The sequence below is a fragment of the Procambarus clarkii genome, chromosome 54 (genome assembly GCF_040958095.1).
Source record: "Procambarus clarkii isolate CNS0578487 chromosome 54, FALCON_Pclarkii_2.0, whole genome shotgun sequence".
Classification (NCBI taxonomy): Eukaryota; Metazoa; Arthropoda; class Malacostraca; order Decapoda; family Cambaridae; genus Procambarus; species Procambarus clarkii.
In genome coordinates, this window is record NC_091203.1 from 21313066 (window position 1) to 21337065 (window position 24000).

The 24000-nt window shown below is 43.0% G+C and overlaps 1 protein-coding gene across 1 annotated transcript in view; it reads left to right on the forward strand.

The window, feature by feature from the left end:
* Nucleotides 1-7762: 7762 nt before the first annotated feature.
* The window catches only part of LOC138352558 (zwei Ig domain protein zig-8-like), a 155658-nt gene continuing 139420 nt past the window's right edge, over nucleotides 7763-24000 (forward strand). Inside the window, exon 1 of the mRNA XM_069305048.1 lies at nucleotides 7763-7811. The gene's annotated coding sequence lies outside the window, so the exon portion shown is untranslated. The remainder of the gene's footprint in view (nucleotides 7812-24000) is intronic.

Below are 24000 nucleotides of genomic sequence, written 5' to 3' on the forward strand. Positions count from 1 at the left end.
TGACACTAAAAAAGTTCCTTCTAACGTCTCTGTGGCTCATCTGAGTACTCAGTTTCCACCTGTGTCCCCTTGTTCGCGTCCCACCAGTGTTGAACAGTTTATCTTTGTTTACCCGGTCGATCCCTCTGAGGATTTTGTAGGTTGTGATCATGTCTCCCCTTACTCTTCTGTCTTCCAGTGTCGTAAGGTGCATTTCCCGCAGCCTTTCCTCGTAACTCATGTGTGTGTGTGTGTGTGTGTGTGTGTGTGTGTGTGTGTGTGTGTGTGTGTGTGTGTGAGTACTCACCTAGTTGTGTTTGCGGGGGTTGAGCTCTGGCTCTTTGGCCCCGCCTCTCAACCGTCAATCATCAGGTGTACAGATTCCTGAGCCTATTGGGCTCTATCATATCTACATTTGAAACTGTGTATGGAGTCAGCCTCCACCACATCACTTCCTAATGCATTCCATTTGTCAACCACTCTGACATTAAAAAAGTTCTTTCTAATATCTCTGTGGCTCATTTGGGCACTCAGTTTCCACCTGTGTCCCCTTGTGCGTGTTCCCCTTGTGTTAAATAGACTGTCTTTATCTACCCTATCAATTCCCTTCAGAATCTTGAATGTGGTGATCATGTCCCCCCTAACTCCTCTGTCTTCCAGCGAAGTGAGGTTTAATTCCCGTAGTCTCTCCTCGTAGCTCATACCTCTCAGCTCGGGTACTAGTCTGGTGGCAAACCTTTGAACCTTTTCCAGTTTAGTCTTATGCTTGACTAGATATGGACTCCATGCTGGAGCTGCATACTCCAGGATTGGTCTGACATATGTGGTATACAAAGTTCTGAATGATTCTTTACACAAGTTTCTGAAGGCCGTGCGTATGTTGACCAGCCTGGCATATGCCGCTGATGTTATCCTCTTGATATGTGCTGCAGGAGACAGGTCTGGCGTGATATCAACCCCCAAGTCTTTTTCCTTCTCTGACTCCTGAAGAATTTCCTCTCCCAGATGATACCTTGTATCTGGCCTCCTGCTCCCTACACCTATCTTCATTACATTACACTTCATGTGTGTGTGTGTGTGTGTGTGTGTGTGTGTGTGTGTGTGTTCATCTAGTTGTGCTTGCGGGGGTAGAGTTCTGCTCTTTCGGCCCGCCTCTCAACTGTCAATCAACGATTTTTTTTTAACTCACACACAAACACCCCCCAGGAAGCAGCCCGAAGCAGCTGTCTAACTCCCTGGTACCTATTTACTACTAGATAACAGGCGCATAAGGGTGAAAGAAACTATACCCATTTGTTTCCACTTTCACCGGGATCGAACCCGGAACCTCAGGACTACGAATCTGAAACACTGTCCACTCAGCTGTCAGGCCCCCCCCCTATCTAGGAGTGTGTGCTCACCTGGATGTACTCACCTATATATGCTTGCAGGGTTGAGCTAGGCTCATAGCCCATCCTTCTGAACGTTCGTAGAATACAGCATTGATTCATTTCTCACTCTTATATCATATTTACACTTAAAACTTTGGATCAAATTTGCTTCAACGAATTCTGCACCTAATCTATTCCATTTACTAACACTGGAAAGGTTCTTTCTGATGTCTAAATGACTCATTTGCGTCTCCAGTTTCCATCTATGGCCCCGCTTGTTCTGCTGTTCCTAGCTTTGAACAATCGTGCTTTGTCTACTTTGTCTATTTCACTCAGAATATTAAATGTTGTTATCATGTCCCCCCCTATCTCTCCTTATGTGTGGTAACATCCAATTCTCTCAGTCTTTCATCATAGTAGGGGAGGGGGGCGTTGGTCCTACCCAGGCTTGCGTAGAGAGGGAGGGAGGTTGGGAATGGAACAGAGTGGACGTTGAATAGGAGCAAGGAGGGCTTAGGGTTCGGGGGGTTTCATTGGGGTGGAAGTTGTGGGTATTTCATCTCTCTGTAGGTTGCAGAACTGCTGGTGGAGGATTCCCCACTCCCCTCTGAGATTTTTAGGTTGGAGACTGTAGCTTCCCAGTTCCCTACTCTCTCCCTTTGCCTCTTTGTACTGTCGGGTGCTATGCTTCTCTCATTCATTGTCTCATCCCTCTGTAGAAACAACCTTTTTGTTTTCATTTACATTTTTGCAGTTTCTTCTTGTTTGTTAAAATTTTCTCTTATGTAGTTTCGTTCGTTAAAGCTATGTATATATATATATATATATATATATATATATATATATATATATATATATATATATATATATATATATATATATATGTATATATATATATGCAAACAAGCCTGAATGGTCCCCAGGACTATATACAACTGAAAACTCACACCCCAGAAGTGACTCGAACCCAAACTGCCAGGAGCAACGCAACTGGTATGTACAGGGACGCCTTAATCCGCTTGACCATCACGACCGGACATAAGGAAGTGATAGCCGAAGCTATTTGAACCACTTCCCCGCCGGCACTCGGATGGTAATCTTGGGCATAGCATTTTATCAAATCACCTCATTCTTTGGGGCACACGTGAGGAACACAAATGCAAACAAGCCTGAATGGTCCCCAGAACTATATACAACTGAAAACTCACACCCCAGAAGTGACTCGAACCCATACTGCCAGGAGGAACGCAACTGGTATGTACAGGGACGCCTTAATCGGCTTGACCATCACGACTTGACCACGCGGGGAAGTGGTTCAAATAGCTTCGGCTATCACTTCCTTATGTCCGGTCGTGATGGTCAAGCGGATTAAGGCGTCCTGTACATACCAGTTGCGTTGCTCCTGGCAGTATGGGTTCGAGTCACTTCTGGGGTGTGAGTTTTCAGTTGCATATAGTCCTGGGGACCATTCAGGCTTGTTTGCATTTGTGTTCCTCACGTGTGCCCCAAAGAATGAGGTGATTTGATAAAATGCTATGCCCAAGATTACCATCCGAGTGCCGGCGGGGAAGTGGTTCAAATAGCTTCGGCTATCATTTCCTTATGTCTGGTCGTGATGGTCAAGCGGATTAAGGCGTCCCTGTACATACCAGTTGCGTTGCTCCTGGCAGTATGGGTTCGAGTCACTTCTGGGGTGTGAGTTTTCAGTTATATATATATATATATATATATATATATATATATATATATATATATATATATATATATATATATATATATATATATATATATATATATATATATTTTAATTTGTGAGGGGTACCACCTCTGGTGCCAATGTGGGGACCCATAGCCTCGGAGAAGAAAATAAAAAGTATTCAGAGCAGACCTTGTGGTTTCTCACTGAACACAAATATTATCTTCTCCTACCACCCCCATTATTTTGTATGTACACATATATATATTTGCTTTATTTGAACTTTGTTACAAAAAAGAAGTTACATATAGGTTACAAAGATGGTTATCATAGGTTGTCGAGTTCCTCCAGCTCCTCAGATGGCGGGCAGGAACCCTGGATGCAGTGCGCATTTCCCCTCTGTATCGCCACGCTGAGGCGCTGGAAAAGAAAGCTGGCATCTCTAGGGTCCCTTGTTGTTTCAATGAGCCTAGAACCCAGTTCCTTCAAAAAACTGGTAGCACTTTTACCCCAGGCGCCGAGTGTCTCAGAAGCAATGGGACAAAATTGTAGTGGTGATCCAGTTCTCTATACTTACGGGATTTGGCTGCTTCCCTGTGGGTGGCAGCGCCACCTGGTTGTGCAACACTGAGGTTAATGTAGGTGTTAGCCAGGGTTGATACGCACATGTAGTCCCATACCAACTGCTTGCCATTCTTCCAGGGGTTCACTGTGATACCATCCGGGCGACCAATAAGAGCATATATATATATATATATATATATATATATATATATATATATATATATATATATATATATATATATATATATATATATATATATATATTTATATATATATATATATATATATATCAGCGACCTCTGTTGCTTTACTTCTTACTTCTTCTCCCAGCTTACCTTCAGATACCTTGAGATGGTTTCGGGGCTTAGTGTCCCCGCGGCCCGGTCCTCAACCAGGCCATAATCATCAGCTTAAGAAGTTATCTCTCACATAATTTACTTACTTCTGCCACATAGCACTTCCAGTAGGTACCCACATATGCCAATTCTTCTTTAAATTTCTTATCTGTTTCTGCAATTTCTTGACATTTTTTTATCATCTTTATCTAACTCTCTGGCTCTCAGTGCCTTCAGTATCTCTCATATTTCTCCTCATATTTAATGTTTACTCTCTCTATCTCTTACAGTGTTTCCTCATATCATCCAACTTTTTCTTCAGTATTTTCCCTGATTCTAACTTATGTTAGTGTCTTTGCTCTTGCAGAACTTGCCACTGTTGTAGCAACAATTCTTGTTCCTCTCTTCGTCTGCTTCTTGGATGGCTTTATCCCCGAGTCTTATAGCCATGCTGCTTCTCCCTAGCCTGTGCATCATCTCATCTTTAATGTTGTTTATTCCCATAAGGCTCTGAGGCTGAAACACATGTGTGCAGGTAGAGGTTTGTGGGCGGGTGTGTGTGGGTGTGTGGGCGGATGTAGATGGGTGGGTGTGTACGTGGGTGTATGGGTGGGTGGAGGTGGCGTGTATGTGGATGGGTGGGTGTGGGAATTGGGTGCATGTGTACTCACCTAGTTGTGCTTGCGTGGGGGGTTGAGCTTCGGTTCTTTGGTCCCGCCTCTCAACCGTCAATCAACTGGTGTACAGGTTCCTGAGCCTACTGGGCTCTATCATATCTACATTTGAAACTGTGTATGGAGTCAGCCTCCACCACATCACTGCCTAATGCATTCCATCTGTCAACCACTCTGACACTAAAAAAGTTCTTTCTAATATTTATTTCTAATAATAGAACATTCCTGGTTCTCTGGTATCTCTCTCTGCTTTCAGCTGTTCTGTTATTCCGGAAGTTCCTCCAAGGGGCCTCGTAGCCTGGTGGATAGCGCGCAGGACTCGTAATTCTGTGGCGCGGGTTCGATTCCCGCACGAGGCAGAAACAAATGGGCAGAGTTCCCGCACGAGGCAGAAACAAATGGGCAGAGTTTCTTTCACCCTGAATGCCCCTGTTACCTAGCAGTAAATAGGTACTTGGGTGTTAGTCAGCTGTCACGGGTTGCTTCCTGGGGGTGGAGGCCTGGTCGAGGACCGGGCCGCGGGGACACTAAAAGCCCCGAAATCATCTCAAGATAACCTCAAGATAAGATATGCCCTTTTGTTCAGCTCCTTTGCTTCCATACATGTCCTTTTAAACCATGGAACATTCTTTACTTCTGGGTTTTTTCTTTTGGGCTGGGATAAACCTGTTTACTGCCTCCTGACACTTTTGGGTGACATAGTCCATCATGTCTTGTACGGTCTTAGATCTGAGTTGTGTACCACTGTATCTCTCTTAGGAATTTTCTCATTTTCTCATAATTCCCCTTTCGGTTCATCAGTCCTTTGTTTTTTAGACCTTTTTGGGGGGGGGGGAAGATTACTCCTAGCTCTACCAGGTACTCAAATATCAGTACACTGTGATCACTCATTCCCAGGGAAGCATCCAGCTTAAATCCGACTCATTCAGGGTGAATATCAGCTCAAGCATTGCTGGTTCATCCTCTCCTCTCATTCTTGTCTTGTCCTTTGATGTGTTGACTTACAAAGTTTCTTGTTGCTACGTCCAGCAGCTTAGCTCTCCATGTGTCTGGGCCTCCATGTGGGTCTCTGTTCCCCCAATCTATTTTCCCATGGTTGAAGTCTCTCATGATTAGTAGTCTGGATCCGTTCCTATTAGCCACATAAGCTGCTCTCTCTATTATATTGATGGTGGCCATGTTGTTTCCATCATATTCCTGTCTGGGTCTTCTGTCGTTCGGTGGTGGGTTATATATGACTACTGATAAAGGTAGTAGGTGGGTGGGTAGTGTGAGTGTGTGTGGGTAGTGTGTATGTGAGTGTGTGTGGGTAGTGTGTATGTGAGTGTGTGTGGGTAGTGTGTATGTGGGTGTGTGTGGGTAGTGTGTATGTGAGTGTGTGCGGGTAGTGTGTTTGTGAGTGTGTGTGGGTAGTGTGTTTGTGAGTGTGTGTGGGTAGTGTGTATGTGAGTGTGTGTGGGTAGTGTGTTTGTGAGTGTGTGTGGGTAGTGTGTATGTGAGTGTGTGTGGGTAGTGTGTATGTGAGTGTGTGTGGGTAGTGTGAGTGTGAGTGTGTGTGGGTGGATGGGACTGTGTGGAAAGTGTATTTGTGTATTCTATTTCCTAATTATATTTACTATCTGTGCCTGCAGAATCGAGCTATAAGCTCTTGAACCCCGCTTTTCTAACCGGTCTATTTTCCCCTATTATGTCTACTACATATATTTCTCTAACACACACACACACACACACACACACACACACACACACACACACACACACACACACACACACACACACACACACACACACACACAGTATATCCTGGAGTATGCGGCTCCAGCATGGAGTCCATATCTAGTCAAGCATAAGACTAAACTGGAAAAGGTTCAAAGGTTTGCCACCAGACTAGTACCCGAGCTGAGAGGTATGAGCTACGAGGAGAGACTACGGGAATTGAACCTCACTTCGTTGGAAGACAGAAGAGTTAGGGTGGACATGATCACCACATTCAAGATTCTCAAGGGAATCGACAGGGTTGATAGAGATAGGCTATTTAACACAAGGGGCACACGCACTAGGGGACACAGGTGGAAACTGAGTGCCCAAATGAGCCACAGAGATATTAGAAAGAACTTTTTTAGTGTCAGAGTGGTTGACAAATGGAATGCATTAGGAAGCAATATGGTGGAGGCTGACTCCATACACAGTTTCAAGTGTAGATATGATAGAGCCCAATAGGCTCAGGAACCTGTACACCTGTTGATTGACAGTTGAGAGGCGGGACCATAGAGCCAGAGCTCAACCCCCGCAAGCACAACTAGGTAAGTACAACTAGGTGAGTACACACACACACACAAGGGGACACAGGTGGAAACTTAGTACCCAGATGAGCCACAGAAACGTTAGAAAGATTTTTTCAGTGTCAGAGTAGTTAACAGATGGAATGCATTAGGCAGTGATGTGATGGAGGCTGACTCCATACACAGTTTCAAGTGTAGATATGATAGAGCCCAGTAGGCTCAGGAACCTGTACACCTGTTGATTGACAGTTTAGAGGCGGGACCAAAGAGCCAAAGCTCAACCCCCGCAAGCACAACTAGGTGAGTACATGAAGCAGCCCGTAGCAGCCGTCAATCTCCCAGGTACCTATTTACTGCTAACTGGACAGATGCATCAGGGTGTAAGGATAGTGTGTGTGTGTGTGTTTACTAGTTGTGTTTTTGCGGGGGTTGAGCTTTGCTCTTTCGGCCCGCCTCTCAACTGTCAATCAACTGTTTACTAACTATTTTTTTCCCCACACCACACACACACACACACACCCCAGGAAGCAGCCCGTGACAGTTGACTAACTCCCAGGTACCTATTTACTGCTAGGTAACAGGGGCATTCAGGGTGAAAGAAACTTTGCCCATTTGTTTCTGCCTCGTGCGGGAATCGAACCCTCGCCACAAAATTACGAATCCTGCGCGCTATCCACCAGGCTACGAGGCCCCTACATGTGTGTGTGTGTGTGTGTGTGTGTGTGTGTGTGTGTGTGTGTGTGTGTGTGTGTGTGTGTGTGTGTGTGTCAGTGCGTGCGTGCGTGCGTGCGTGTGTGGCGTGTGTGTGTACATTGCGGGCGCAGTTGGAGGTGGAGAGCGCCCCAAAGCCTCAGTTGACTCTCTCCCGGCGTGAGAGGCGGTCCGTCACGCTCCGCTCTCTACCCCAACTTGTGCGAGCAAGTTCTCTGTGTTCATTGCGTCGTGGTTGATGGCGTGTATTTGCGTGCGTGTGTGTGTGTGTGTGTGTGAGTGTGGCTTGGTTGGGTGTTATCCATCCATACACTACGATCATACACCTCACCAATAAGGACTGTATATAACCCTATTCAATGGTAGGTAAGCTCTTCTAATTTATATATATATTTGGACCCGTTTTGCCTAATAAGCCAAGTTTTCGGTAACTTAAATATTTTTTTTAATTATTTTTCATATAAAATAATAAAGCTTTCCATTATATTATATATGAGTTTTTGATTTGAGTTGAAACTAACGTAGAAATATGACCAAACCAAACCTATCTTAGCCTAACCTAACCTAACCTAACCTAACCTAACATAACCTATCTTAGCCTAACCTAATCTAACCTAACCTAACCTATCTTAGCCTAACCTAACCTAACCTAACCTAACCTATCTTAGCCTAACCTAACCTAACCTAACCTAACCTAACCTATCTTAGCCTAACCTAACCTAACCTAACCTAACCTATCTTAGCCTAACCTAACCTAACCTAACCTAACCTAACCTAACCTATCTTAGCCTAACCTAATCTAACCTAACCTAACCTATCTTAGCCTAACCTAACCTAACCTAACCTAACCTATCTTAGCCTAACCTAACCTAACCTAACCTAACCTAACCTAACCTAACCTATCTTAAACTAACCTAACCTAACCTATCTTAGCCTAACCTAACCTAACCTAACCTAACCTAACCTAACCTAACCTATCTTAAACTAACCTAACCAAACCTAACTTAAACTAACATAATTAAATCAATAATTCCTGTTCCTAGAATTATATCATAATATTAATTCAAATACATCAACTGGAACATTTTTTTTTAACTAAAATCACTCTGCCTATTAGGCAAATCGGGTCTTGCATACTAGGCCGAGTAGTGCGTTCTGGCTATTAGGCACGACATTACCCTCACGTTACCACAGCATAATGAAGTGATTGGTGAAATATCTGTGCCCCAAAAGGTCACCAAGATCATTAGGTTAAGGGTCAAACGACTTTCAATTCTTTTGTACAGTCAGTGTGGTCTAGTGGTAACAGTACTGGACTCACCAAGGGGCAAGGAGCCCTCCCGCCAAACACACACCGAAACTACGACGTTGGTACAACGTTCGAACAAGTGTTAACACCTCCTAACTAGTTATAACAACCAACATAGCAAGTTCTAACAACGTTCTAATACGTCATAAACACGTTAAGCCAAGATGTAACAACTTTATTACAAGTTGTAACAAGCGGAAAATAGAGACAGTTTCGGTTTGTGTTTCCAGGGCTAGCTGTCAGGGTTCGAATCCTTCAGGGGTAAAGAGTTTTCTGATATATATAACTTAGGATAATGATAATCTTCCTTACCCCAGGAGGTAAGGTACAGTAACATGCGATACAGTAATCTAATATGTCTGGGAGAAAGGAATTTACCACCTTATCTTGAGGTTACCTTGAGGTGCTTCCGGGGCTTAGCGTCCCCGCGGCCCGGTCGTCGACCAGGCCTCCTGGTTGCCGGACTGATCAACCAGGATGTTGGACGCGGCTGCTCGCAGCCTGACGTATGAGTCACAGCCTGGTTGATCAGACCACACCTATGAGAATAGAACAAAAGATGTCATTATCACAGAATAAGGAAGGTTATCAAACCATGATAAGCAAAATATTAGGAGAGCGAGTGAAGGCAGAGGGAGAGGAGTATATTCACTCACACCTTGCAACCAGCCCAACCAGTACCTATACCAGGGGATGATGTCTGACGACCTAACGTTTAGGGAGCATAACCAAGCAAATATTGCGTCAGCCACAAACATGATAGGATGGATTACGAGAACTTTCAAATCCAGGGATCCCGTCACAATGGTTGTACTCTTCAAGTCACTTGTGTTGTCTTGTCTTGAGTACTACTCAGTACTCACTTCCTCCTTCAGAGCAGGAGAGATTGCTGAAATTAAGGGAATACAGAGAACATATACGGCATACATAGACGAGATAAAATACCTAAATTATTGGGATGGTCTCAAAACTCTCCAAATGTACTCACTAGAAAGGAGACGAGAGAGAGATACCAAATAATATACACGTGGAAAATACTGGAGAGACAGGTCCCAAATCTACACAGTAAAATAACAACGTACTGGAGTGAACGATATGGAAGAAAATGAAAAATAGAACCAGTGAAGAGCAGAGGTGCCATAGGCACAATCAGAGAACACTGTATAAACATCAGAGGTCCAGTGAAGAACAGAGGTGCCATAGGCACAATCAGAGAACACTGTATGAACATCAGAGGTCCAGTGAAGAGCAGAGGTGCCATAGGCACAATTAGAGAACACTGTATGAACATCAGAGGTCCAGTGAAGAGCAGAGGTGCCATAGGCACAATCAGAGAACACTGTATACACATCAGAGGTCCGCGGTTGTTCAACATCCTCCCAGCGAGCACAAGAAATATTGCCTTAACAACCGTGGACATCTTCAAGAGAAAACTAGATTGTTTTCTTCAAGGAGTACCGGACCAACCGGACTGTGGTGGGTATGTGGGCCTGCGGGCCGCTCCAAGCAACAGCCTGGTGGACCAAACTCTCACAAGTCAAGCCTGGCCTCGGGCCGGGCTTGGGGAGTAGAACAACTCCCAGAACCCCATCAACCAGGTATCAACCAATAAATTAATAGAAGAAGACAATAAAAATGGTGCTGTGGATAGGCTTATTGTGCTACAAATCTTAAACCATCTTAGGAACCGTTACAATGAATTCAAATTCAAAAAATAACAAAAATAATCAATACAGAATTGATAACAGAGTTATGAATTTGTCAATACAGTCGTTCAAACAAGTGTGTCAAGCGTGGCGTTTAGTGATTGGTCCGATAACTTACGTGTCTGTGAGTGGAGGACTGAAACAGCTCTCTGTCGGCCAAGGGCTACACAGCCTATTATGATAGTATTCAAAATGAACCTCAATAAGCCTAGTCCGTGTTTAGGCTCATCAATATCCTTCTAGGATAATTTGAACCTAAAATAGCTAGGATAATAAGTGGCCATCTACAGTTTGAAGAAACGAACCTAAGGCAATTATGGTCTACCAGCGAAGGAAAGTGTTAACCGAACAGCTTAGTAACACTTCAGCACATGTAGCACTTCAGTAACACTCAGTAACACTTCAACGCACGTAGCACTTCAGTAACACTCAGTACACTTCAGCACATGTAACACTTCAGCACACGTAACACTTCAACATACGTAACACTTCAGTAACACTTAGTAACACTTCAGTAACACTTAGTAACACTTCAGTAACACTTAGTTACACTTCAGCACATGTAGCACTTCAGTAACACTTCAACACACGTAGCACTTCAGTAACACTCAGTACACTTCAGCACATGTAACACTTCAGTAACACTTCAGCACACGTAACACTTCAGCACATGTAACACATCAGTAACACTTCAGCACATGTAACACTTCAGTAACACTTAGTAACACTTCAGAACAACCATTGGAGCCTACTCTACACAGGAGAGAGTAACCCACCAGAGGCCCATCTACACGACCTCCACCAAACGCCTCTACGCAGGCCTACGGTCCATGTTAAAAATATCAACACAAGACAGAACACGAAACAATGGATATAAATTGGATAAGTTTAGATTTAGGAAAGACTTGGGTAAATACTGGTTCAGTAACAGGGTTGTTGATTTGTGGAACCAATTGCCGCGTAACGTGGTGGAGGTGGGGTCCCTCGATTGTTTCAAGCGCGGGTTGGACATGTATATGAGTGGGATTGGGTGGTTATAGATAGGAGCTGCCTCGTATGGGCCAATACCTTTGTTCCCTTTGTTACCTTTGTTCTTATGTTCTTATCTTATCACTCTTCCATATACGTACGGCGGTCCTATATAATACTGTATATTTTGTAATATCAATATACAAGGGATCCCATATCCTCGGTGAAGAAGATATACGGCACCCGGGGGAGCCGTGTGGGGCTAGAAATCCAAAAAGCGCCGACAAAATGGCCCGTACAGAGCACAAAATCGTCGACAAAATAGCCCGTACAGGGCACAAAAGCGCCGACAAAATAGCCCATACAGGGCACAAAAGCGTCGACAAAATAGCCCGTACAGAGCACAAAAGCGTCGACAAAATAGCCCGTACAGGGCACAAAATCGCCGACAAAATAGCCCGTACAGGGCACAAAAGCGTCGACAAAATAGCCCGTACAGAGCACAAAATCGTCGACAAAATAGCCCGTACAGGGCACAAAAGCGCCGACAAAATAGCCCGTACAGGGCACAAAAGCGTCGACAAAATAGCCCGTACAGAGCACAAAAGCGTCGACAAAATAGCCCGTACAGGGCACAAAATCGCCGACAAAATAGCCCGTACAGGGCACAAAAGCGTCGACAAAATAGCCCGTACAGGGCACAAAAGCGTCGACAAAATAGCCCGTACAGGGCACAAAATCGCCGACAAAATAGCCCGTACAGGGCACAAAATCGCCGACAAAATAGCCCGTACAGGGCACAAAATCGCCGACAAAATAGCCCGTACAGGGCACAAAAACGCCGACAAAATAGCCCATACAGAGCACAAAAGCGTCGACAAAATAGCCCATACAGAGCACAAAAGCGTCGACAAAATAGCCCGTACAGGGCACAAAAGCGTCGACAAAATAGCCCGTACAGGGCACAAAATCGCCGACAAAATAGCCCGTACAGGGCACAAAAACGCCGACAAAATAGCCCATACAGAGCACAAAAGCGTCGACAAAATAGCCCGTACAGGGCACAAAAGCGTCGACAAAATAGCCCGTACAGGGCACAAAAGCGCCGACAAAATAGCCCATATAGGGCACAAAAGCGCCGACAAAATAGCCCATATAGGGCACAAAAGCGCCGACAAAATAGCCCATATAGGGCACAAAAGCGCCGACAAAATAGCCCATACAGGGCACAAAAGCGCCGACAAAATAGCCCGTACAGGGCACAAAAGCGCCGACAAGAGCCAATATACTTCACACAGCCACTACCACTCACCAGTCCATTCCTGTTCTATACAAAATCAACACTCCATCATTGGTACAAAAGCTGAATTGCTCCATAAAAGGAATAAAAGTTGTATTGACCAATAAAAGGTACATAATCGGGCACTGCTGTAATATATTAATGATCGCTGCTAATGTGTAAGATCTCTCAGGCGACTCCATCAGTCACTCACGGCTGTGAGTGCTGTTTCTCACGGCTGTGAGTGGCGTTACTCACGGGTGTAAGTGCTGTTACTCACGGCTGTAAGTGCTGTTACTCACGGCTGTGAGTGCTGTTACTCGCGGGTGTAAGTGCTGTTACTCGCGGCTGTAAGTGCTGTTACTCACGGCTGTAAGTGCTGTCACTCACCGCTGCTAATACTGTCACTCACGGCTTTATAGTCATTGATGGATACATTACAAAAGACAGGAGACACAACAATGAACAAAGTTCAATGTTCATTGAAGTTCAAAATTGTTCAATGTCGGCTTCCATTGAATGATGTAAAGTTGAACACAAATTGCTGATAACTGAGGACCTGACACATTCTTATCACCGAATATTCAGACTTTTCCCCTAACAATCAACTTAGAAACTGTAACTTAAGAATGAGTGATTACTTAAACTATCAACGGTATAGGTTAAGTAATAATTGTAATTAAGAAGCAATAATATGCTTATCTTAACATACTAAGAAGGTTAGGTGAGGTCGGTGTTTTCTATAAAGCTTTTCAAGGTAAACTAAAATATTCACAATCAATTAGTATGTCACATATGCACTTATTAAATAAGCCAATATTGACTAAAGCAAAAAGTGCGAGAACGGGTTGTAGCAGGAATGACTAAAACTACTAATCAACAGAGAATTCAAAGGGAGGGAGGTTATCTTGAGATGATTTCGGGGCTTTAGTGTCCCCGCGGCCCGGTCCTCGACCAGGCCTCCACCCCCAGGAAGCAGCCCGTGACAGCTGACTAACACCCAGGTACCTATTTTGCTGCTAGGAAACAGGGGCATTCAGGGTGAAAGAAACTTTGCCCATTTGTTTCTGCCTCGTGCGGGAATCGAACCCGCGCCACAGAATTACGAGTCCAGCGTGCTGTCCGCTCGGCCGACCGGCTCCTCTCCCCTCCAGGGAGAGGGGACCTCCTGCCACATAATTGGAATCATTTGGTAATTACTCACAAGTAAATTTTAAATCCTATTAAAATCAGATCTGTGTTACATTGGCAGTGTGTTCAGAATGATATTGAGGATGATTAGATTTATATCAGCCTCGTTGAGTAATTAGTTTATATTAGATACCCTTCAAATTGCCTGCATTGTCTAATTGGAAATGGTAATATGATTCTTGATGTATTCAGCTTTTATAACAATATGTTTCATTTTTTTAATATATAAAAATCTTCTCTCCAGCCATAACTGTTATGATTTTGTTAGAAATTATTGACAAGTAAATTTTCTGAATTATATCTTGATTAATGTTTAATTATAATAATTTTGTGTGATATGATTTTTACCTCCTTTAGGTATATATAAATGAGCTGAAATTATTTGTGATGGAGAAGTTATGTACTTTATTTGATGATATCTGGTACCTGGTACCTGATACCTGGTTGATACCTGGCGAGTTGAGTTGAGTTGATTAACACGAGTTGATGAGTTGATTAACACGAAAGTTCGCTTAGTTATTCTTTCGTGGTTTTATACCATCACATTATTCATCACGTGTTAATTTCTTCGTGATTTACACGCATAAATGTATGAGCATTTATGACAACAATTTATTGATTTTGTTGTATATTGGTAAAGGAAATCAAAATGATGAAGACAAGACAATTTTAATAATGAGACTTATGGATTTAACTTAACATGGAATTTAGAGCTGTTTAGCGCCTTTGAAATTGAGCTCATCGACAGATTCTCGGATGAACCTGATTCACACACACTGAACACAAACACTGAACACACACACACTGAACACACACACACTGAAAACACACACACTGAACACACACACTGAACACACACACACTGAACACACACACACTGAAAACACACACACTGAACACACACACACTGAAAACACACACACTGAACACACACACTGAACACACACACACACACACACACACACACACACACACACACACACACTGAACACACTGAACACACAACTAATGCAACATCAGTTGGATGTCAACAGCATTGAGATCCTTCCTATCATCCATCTCTCTGCGAGAGTAACTTCTCCATAACATCCAGCTCCTCGTATCCTGCTCTCCCTAATGACGTGCTGCTATCCTCTGTAACATCACTTACTCCTAAGTTGTACTGTATTACAACTTAGCTCACATATCTTGCTAAGTTCAGGTGGCCAGTGATTGGCACTTCAATGGAAAAATAGAACTAATGCGATTGTCCTGAATGGGTACCAACCATATATATGTTGGTACCCATTTCTGTTGGCCTTGAGTAGGCTCTTCCGAGGACTACAGGTCCCATTATTCCCATTATCTTCAGCTTTGTGCCTTATATTCTGGTATTCAAGAGCTTGAAGCTCTTGAGAGTTACATTGGACCCTTCAGACCTGTGGTCTGAATTCTAATCTTCAATTTTTATCAGTATTTTAAACGTGTCGAGGTGATGAGCCTTGTCTTGTCCGGTTCCTCATGCAGAACCTCAGTCTTCCTTGGTGTGTGAAAAGTGACGTAACTATGGTATGGTTTGCTGGATGGGCAATTTCCTTAAAAGAAAAAGATATTCATTAGTGAATTATATCTTCAAGTGTAGGACATCAAGCCTGGCCGGAGATTGGGGCGAGAGAATGGACACTATAGTTACCTCTCCAGAATTTCCTGCATTAGCAGTTTAGCGTATTAAGATCACCGTTAGCAGTTTAGCGTATTAAGATCATCGTTAACAGTTTAGCGTATTAAGATCATCGTTAACAGTTTAGCGTATTAAGATCACCGTTAGCAGTTTAGCGTATTAAGATCATCGTTAACAGTTTAGCGTATTAAGATCACCGTTAGCAGTTTAGCTTATTAAGATCATCGTTAGCAGTTTAGCGTATTAAGATCACCGTTAGCAGTTTAGCGTATTAAGATCACCGTTAGCAGTTTAGCTTATTAAGATCATCGTTAGCAGTTTAGCGTATTAAGATCACCGTTAGCAGTTTAGCGTATTAAGATCACCGTTAGCAGTTTAGGGTATTAAGATCACCGTTAGCAGTTTAGCGTATTAAGATCACCGTTAGCAGTTTAGCTTATTAAGATCATCGTTAGCAGTTTAGCTTATTAAGATCACCGTTAGCAGTTTAGTGTATTAAGATCACCGTTAGCAGTTTAGCTTATTAAGATCATCGTTAGCAGTTTAGCGTATTAAGATCACCGTTAGCAGTTTAGCTTATTAAGATCATCGTTAGCAGTTTAGCTTATTAAGATCACCGTTAGCAGTTTAGCTTATTAAGATCATCGTTAGCAGTTTAGCGTATTAAGATCACCGTTAGCAGTTTAGCTTGCTAAGGTCACCATTAGCAGGTCAACTGACCAAGGTCAACACAGGCAGGTCCCATTGTTCACATCTACTCAAAGTTAGACATTGACTGTTAAACAACGCTGTTTGCCACCACGTGTCAGTATAAACAAAAATCCTCATACTGGCGTTTGTTTAAGAAAGAATTGCATTAGAAAACCTTCATCTGAACACTTAGTTTGAGACCTGAATTCCACGAGTAAGTTGAGTTAAAAGAATCTAATCTAAAGCACTTTGCCAAAATTGTACCGCTTGTATTGTCTTCTTGAGGTTATCTTGAGATGATTTCGGGGCTTTAGTGTCCCCGCGGCCCGGTCCTCGACCAGGCCTCCATCCCCAGGAAGCAGCCCGTGACAGCTGACTAACACCCAGGTACCTATTTTACTGCTAGGTAACAGGAGCATAGGGTGAAAGAAACTCTGCCCATTGTTTCTCGCCGGCGCCTGGGATCGAACCCAGAACCACAGGATCACAAGGACAGCGTGCTGTTCGCTCGGCCGACCGGCTCTATTGAATCTTTGGTAGTAATACAGCTAGATCATAAAATATGAGCTGTATTGGCTCACAACTTACTAGCAGTAAAGTAAGGGGAATATGGCACATAAAATGGGACCAAAAATAGCAGATGTTGACTCTCTATAATAGAGATTAAATCAAATAATAAATCAATGTTATAAAACAAATTTATATGGTATATTACTCCGTGTGACAGGTAATTTGCAGACATTGTAAGATATATATACTGATATAGGGGTTATAGGATCCACTCGTCTACTTAGCAGAGGTGTAAAGTGTTTGGAGACCTCAGTATTGTTAAACACTTTGGAGGCACTGAGAGATCACTCTTCTCTCCAAAGTGTTAGACACTTTGGAAAGAACAGAGGTGCCATATGAGCACCTCTGTTCTGAATCGTGTTCGTTGCTCTTAAACGAAACTGCGTCGTTAATCGACTTGAGAAAATTCACACAATGAAATCATACAATGTTGACCAGACCACACACTAGAAGGTGAAGGGACGACGACGTTTCGACTTGAGAATGGTCCAGGACGGACCGAAACGTCGTCGTCCCTTCACCTTCTAGTGTGTGGTCTGGTCAACATACTTCAGCCCCGTTATTGTGACTCCTCGCCTGCAGCGTCGTTTTAAGTAACAAGTTTCACACTTAAATTAAAAAGTTATAAGTGTCCAGATCGCCAGCCAGAATGTAAATGACTATTTAGTTAAATATTTTGTTCAATAGTGTTGTTAAGATGATAGTTTCATAGTCATCATAAGGGAGATGACTTTTATAGTCATTTGGGAGCCGGCGGCTGAGCGGACAGAACACTGGACGCGTGATCCTGTGGTCCCGGGCTCAATCCCGGGCGGCGGCGAGAAACAATGCGCAGAGTTTCTTTCACCCCTGATGCCCCCTGTTACCTAGCAGCAAATAGGTACCTGGGAATCAGTCATCTGTCACGGGCTGCTTCCTGGGGGGTGGAGGCCGAATCGAGGACCGGGCCGCGGGGACACTAAGCCCCGAAATTATCTCAAGATAACCTCAAGATAATATATTTGTGGATATAACGCTAAGCAGACATTTGGAATGGAAATAATTATTCACGCAGTGACTATCTCTTACAGACATCACATGGGAGAGGAAAGAGACATTGACACACCTCGTGAGGGGGCCTGGTAGCCTGGTGGATAGCGCGCAGGACTCGTAATTCTGTGGCGCGGGTTCGATTCCCGCACGAGGCAGAAACAAATGGGCAAAGTTTCTTTCACCCTGAATGCCCCTGTTACCTAGCAGTAAATAGGTACCTGGGAGTTAGTCAGCTGTCACGGGCTGCTTCCTGGGAGGTGTGTGTGTGTGTGGTGTGGAGAGAAAAAAAAAATAGTAGTAGTAGTTAGTGAACAGTTGATTGACAGTTGAGAGGCGGGCCGAAAGAGCAAAGCTCAACCCCCGTAAAAACACAACTAGTAAACACAACTAGTAAACACAACTAGTAAACACAACTAGTAAACACAACTAGTAAACACAACTAGTAAACACAACTAGTAAACACAACTAGTAAACACAACTAGTAAACACAACTAGTAAACACAACTAGTAAACACAACTAGTAAACACAACTAGTAAAACATTAGGTGAGTACATTCTATTTCCAAAGGCAAATGTTTCTGGTTGTCAGAGCTACAAGCTTGTACTGTAAGACTTTACAGCTTACGGTAAAATCTTCCGTGTTCCTTATCGCTGTAATTACATACTAAGACTGTGTTCTCCAGTTTCATCTTTTTTTCTTTTTTTTGAGATATATACAAGAGTTGTTACATTCTTGTACAGCCACTAGTACGCGTAGGGTTTCGGGCAAGTCCTTAATCCTATGGTCCCTGGAATATGATCCCCGCCGCGAAGAATTGTTGTTACAACCAAGTACACATTTTACTGTTGAGTTAAACAGAGGCTACAGTTAAGGAATTGCGCCCAGTAAATCCTCCCCGGCCAGGATACGAACCCATGACAAAGCGCTCGCGGAACACCAGGCGAGTGTCTTACCACTACACCACGGAGACTGTTCCTGATCTGAGGCAGTGAAGGGAAGGGGGGACTGGAACTATCAGGACAAAGCGTCAAGCCATTGCAACTATGTAGCACTTCAACCCGTTCTCGCACTTGCTTATAGTCAATATTGGCTTATTTAATAAGTGCATATGTGACATACTAATTGATTGTGAATATTTTAGTTTACCTTGAAAAGCTTCATAGAAAACACTGACCTTACCTAACCTTCTTAGTATGTTAAGATAAGCATCTTATTGCTTCTTATTTACAATTATTACTTAAACTATCAACGGTATAGGTTAAGTAATAATTGTAATTAAGAAGCAATAAGATGCTTATCTTAACATACTAAGAAGGTTAGGTGAGGTCGGTGTTTTCTATGAAGCTTTTCAAGGTAAACTAAAATATTCACATCAATTAGCATGTCACATATGTACTTATTAAATAAGCCAATATTGACTATAAGCAAGTGCGAGAACGGGTTGAGCACTTGGAAGAGGGGTCAAAATAAGGATTAGGGATTGGACGGGGCAAGGAGGAATAGACAGTGATCCATCCACTCAACATCTTTTCCATAGATTTTTGCCAAAAGTTCTATTTTCCAGTTCCCTTAACCTTATCATTTAGTATGCATGGCTTTTATATTCTATATTTTAAGCGGAAAATTATCTTATATAATTATAACTATAATTATAACTATAACTGACATGACACACATGTCAAAATGAGCTTGGAACAGTTTTATGCCAATTTCCCAAAATATTTGTTCAAGTTAATTACATTAACTGGAACGTTAATATTTTATAGTCTCGTTATGCGGACTGATGTTAACACTGGCAGTTTAACATGTTACAGATAGTAACTTAGGAGGTACAGATAGTATCTTAGGAGTTACAAATAGTAACTTAGGAGTTACAGATAGTATCTTAAGAGTTACAGATAGTATCTTAGGAGGTACAGATAGTATCTTAGGAGTTACAGATAGTAACTTAGGAGTTACAGATAGTAACTTAGGAGGTACAGATAGTATCTTAGGAGTTACAAATAGTAACTTAGGAGTTACAGATAGTATCTTAAGAGTTACAGATAGTATCTTAGGAGGTACAGATAGTATCTTAGGAGTTACAAATAGTAACTTAGGAGTTACAGATAGTATCTTAAGAGTTACAGATAGTATCTTAGGAGTTACAGATAGTATCTTAGGAGTTACAGATAGTATCTTAAGAGTTACAGATAGTATCTTAGGAGTTACAGATAGTATCTTAGGAGTTACAGATAGTAACTTAGGAGTTACAGATAGTAACTTAGGAGGTACAGATAGTAACTTAGGAGTTACAGATAGTATCTTAGGAGTTACAGATAGTATCTTAAGAGTTACAGATAGTATCTTAGGAGTTACAAATAGTAACTTAGGAGTTACAGATAGTATCTTAGGAGTTACAGATAGTATCTTAAGAGTTACAGATAGTAACTTAGGAGTTACAGATAGTATCTTAGGAGTTACAGATAGTATCTTAAGAGTTACAGATAGTAACTTAGGAGTTACAAATAGTAACTTAGGAGTTACAGATAGTATCTTAGGAGTTACAGATAGTAACTTAGGAGTTACAGATAGTAACTTAGGAGTTACAGATAGTAACTTAGGAGTTACAAATAGTAACTTAGGAGTTACAGATAGTATCTTAGGAGTTACAGATAGTAACTTAGGAGTTACAGATAGTAACTTAGGAGTTACAGATAGTAACTTAGGAGTTACAGATAGTAACTTAGGAGTTACAAATAGTAACTTAGGAGTTACAGATAGTATCTTAGGAGTTACAGATAGTATCTTAGGAGTTACAGATAGTAACTTAGGAGTTACAAATAGTAACTTAGGAGTTACAGATAGTAACTTAGGAGTTACAAATAGTAACTTAGGAGTTACAGATAGTAACTTAGGAGTTACAGATAGTAACTTAGGAGTTACAGATAGTAACTTAGGAGTTACAGATAGTAACTTAGGAGTTACAGATAGTAACTTAGGAGTTACAGATAGTAACTTAGGAGTTACAGATAGTAACTTAGGAGTTACAGATAATAACTTAGGAGTTACAGATAGTAACTTAGGAGTTACAGATAATAACTTAGGAGTTACAGATAGTAACTTAGGAGTTACAGATAGTAACGTAACTTAGGAGTTACAAATAATAACTTAGGAGTTACAGATAGTAACTTAGGAGTTACAAATAGTAACTTAGGAGTTACAGATAGTAACGTAACTTAGGAGTTACAAATAGTAACTTAGGAGTTACAGATAGTAACGTAACTTAGGAGTTACAGATAGTAACTCACGAGTTACAAATAGTTACAAAAAGGACACATGAGAGTTCGAGAGACTTGGTGTAAACATTTACATAAAAAACACACAAATACAATAGTGTGGGTTTTTATCCCATATTTCTAAGTCTGTGATAAGATATTATTATGAATTATATCACAATTAATAACACCAGTAATAACACCAGCAGAAAATAACACCATCAATAACACTTGCTTTAATATCAGTAATAACACCGGTGTAAATAACAACAATTACACCAGAAATAACACCAGAAATAACCTTTAAAAATAACAGTAATAACACCTATAAAATTACAGCAATAATACAGGAATGTAAACATTAATGACTCCAGTATTCACACCTTGGAAATGTAATTATCTGAACAGCTGTTGTCTGGTCCTACAGTACTGGGAGACCAACACAGGTGCTACAGTACTGGGAGAGCAACACTGGTCCTACAGTACTGGGAGACCAACACTGGTGCTACAGTACTGGGAGACCAACACTGGTGCTACAGTACTGGGAGAGCAACACAGGTGCTACAGTACTGGGAGACCAACACTGGTGCTACAGTACTGGGAGACCAACACTGGTGCTACAGTACTGGGAGAGCAACACAGGTGCTACAGTACTGGGAGAGCAACACTGGTCCTACAGTACTGGGAGACCAACACTGGTGCTACAGTACTGGGAGACCAACACTGGTCCTATAGTACTGGGAGAGCAACACTGGTACTACAGTACTGGGAGACCAACACTGGTCCTATAGTACTGGGAGAGCAACACTGGTCCTATAGTACTGGGAGAGCAAAACTGGTCCTATAGTACAGAGAGAGCAACACTGGTCCTATAGTACTGGGAGAGCAACACTGGTCCTATAGTACTGGGAGAGCAACACTGGTCCTATAGTACTGGGAGAGCAACACTGGTCCTACAGTACTGGGAGACCAACACTGGTGCTACAGTACTGGGAGAGCAACACAGGTGCTACAGTACTGGGAGAGCAACACTGGTCCTACAGTACTGGGAGACCAACACTGGTGCTACAGTACTGGGAGACCAACACTGGTCCTACAGTACTGGGAGAGCAACACTGGTCCTATAGTACTGGGAAAGCAACACTGGTCCTATAGTACTGGGAGACCAACACTGGTGCAACAGTACTGGGAGACCAACACTGGTCCTATAGTACTGGGAGACCAACACTGGTCCTATAGTACTGGGAGACCAACACTGGTCCTATAGTACTGGGAGACCAACACTGGTCCTATAGTACTGGGAGACCAACACTGGTCCTATAGTACTGGGAGGCCAACACTGGTCCTATAGTACTGGGAGACCAACACTGGTCCTATAGTACTGGGAGGCCAACACTGGTGCTACAGTACTGGGAGACCAACACTGGTCCTATAGTACTGGGAGACCAACACTGGTCCTATAGTACTGGGAGGCCAACACTGGTCCTATAGTACTGGGAGACCAACACTGGTCCTATAGTACTGGGAGACCAACACTGGTCCTATAGTACTGGGAGACCAACACTGGTCCTATAGTACTGGGAGGCCAACACTGGTGCTACAGTACTGAGAGACCAACACTGGTGCTACAGTACTGAGAGTACAACACTGGTCCTATAGGACTGAGAGACCAACACTGGTGCTACAGTACTGGGAGACCAACACTGGTGCTACAGTACTGAGAAACCAACACTGGTGCTACAGTACTGAGAGTACAACACTGGTCCTATAGGACTGAGAGACCAACACTGGTGCTACAGTACTGGGAGACCAACACTGGTGCTACAGTACTGAGAAACCAACACTGGTGCTACAGTACTGGGAGAGCAACACTGGTGCTACAGTACTGGGAGAGCAACACTGGTCCTACAGTACTGGGAGAGCAACACTGGTCCTATAGTACTGGGAGAGCAACACTGGTCCTACAGTACTGGGAGACCAACACTGGTACTACAGTACTGGGAGAGCAACACTGGTCCTACAGTACTGAGAGACCAACACTGGTTCTACAGTACTGGGAGAGCAACACTGGTGCTACAGTACTGGGAGACCAACACTGGTCCTACAGTACTGGGAGACCAACACTGGTACTACAGTACTGGGAGAGCAACACTGGTCCTATAGTACTGGGAGAGCAACACTGGTCCTATAGTACTGGGAGAGCAACACTGGTCCTACAGTACTGGGAGACCAACACTGGTGCTACAGTACTGAGAGAGCAACACTGGTCCTACAGTACTGAGAGAGCAACACTGGTGCTACAGAACTGGGAGACCAACACTGGTGCTACAGTACTGGGAGACCAACACTGGTGCTACAGTACTGGGAGAGCAACACTGGTGCTACAGTACTGGGAGACCAACACTGGTACTACAGTACTGGGAGACCAACACTGGTGCTATGTACTGGGAGAGCAACAATGGTCCTAGAGTACTGGGAGACCAACACTGGTGCTACAGTACTGGGAGAGCAACACAGGTGCTACAGTACTGGGAGACCAACACTGGTCCTACAGTACTGGGAGACCAACACTGGTACTACAGTACTGGGAGAGCAACACTGGTCCTATAGTACTGGGAGAGCAACACTGGTGCTACAGTACTGGGAGAGCAACACTGGTCCTATAGTACTGGGAGAGCAACACTGGTCCTATAGTACTGGGAGAGCAACACTGGTCATATAGTAC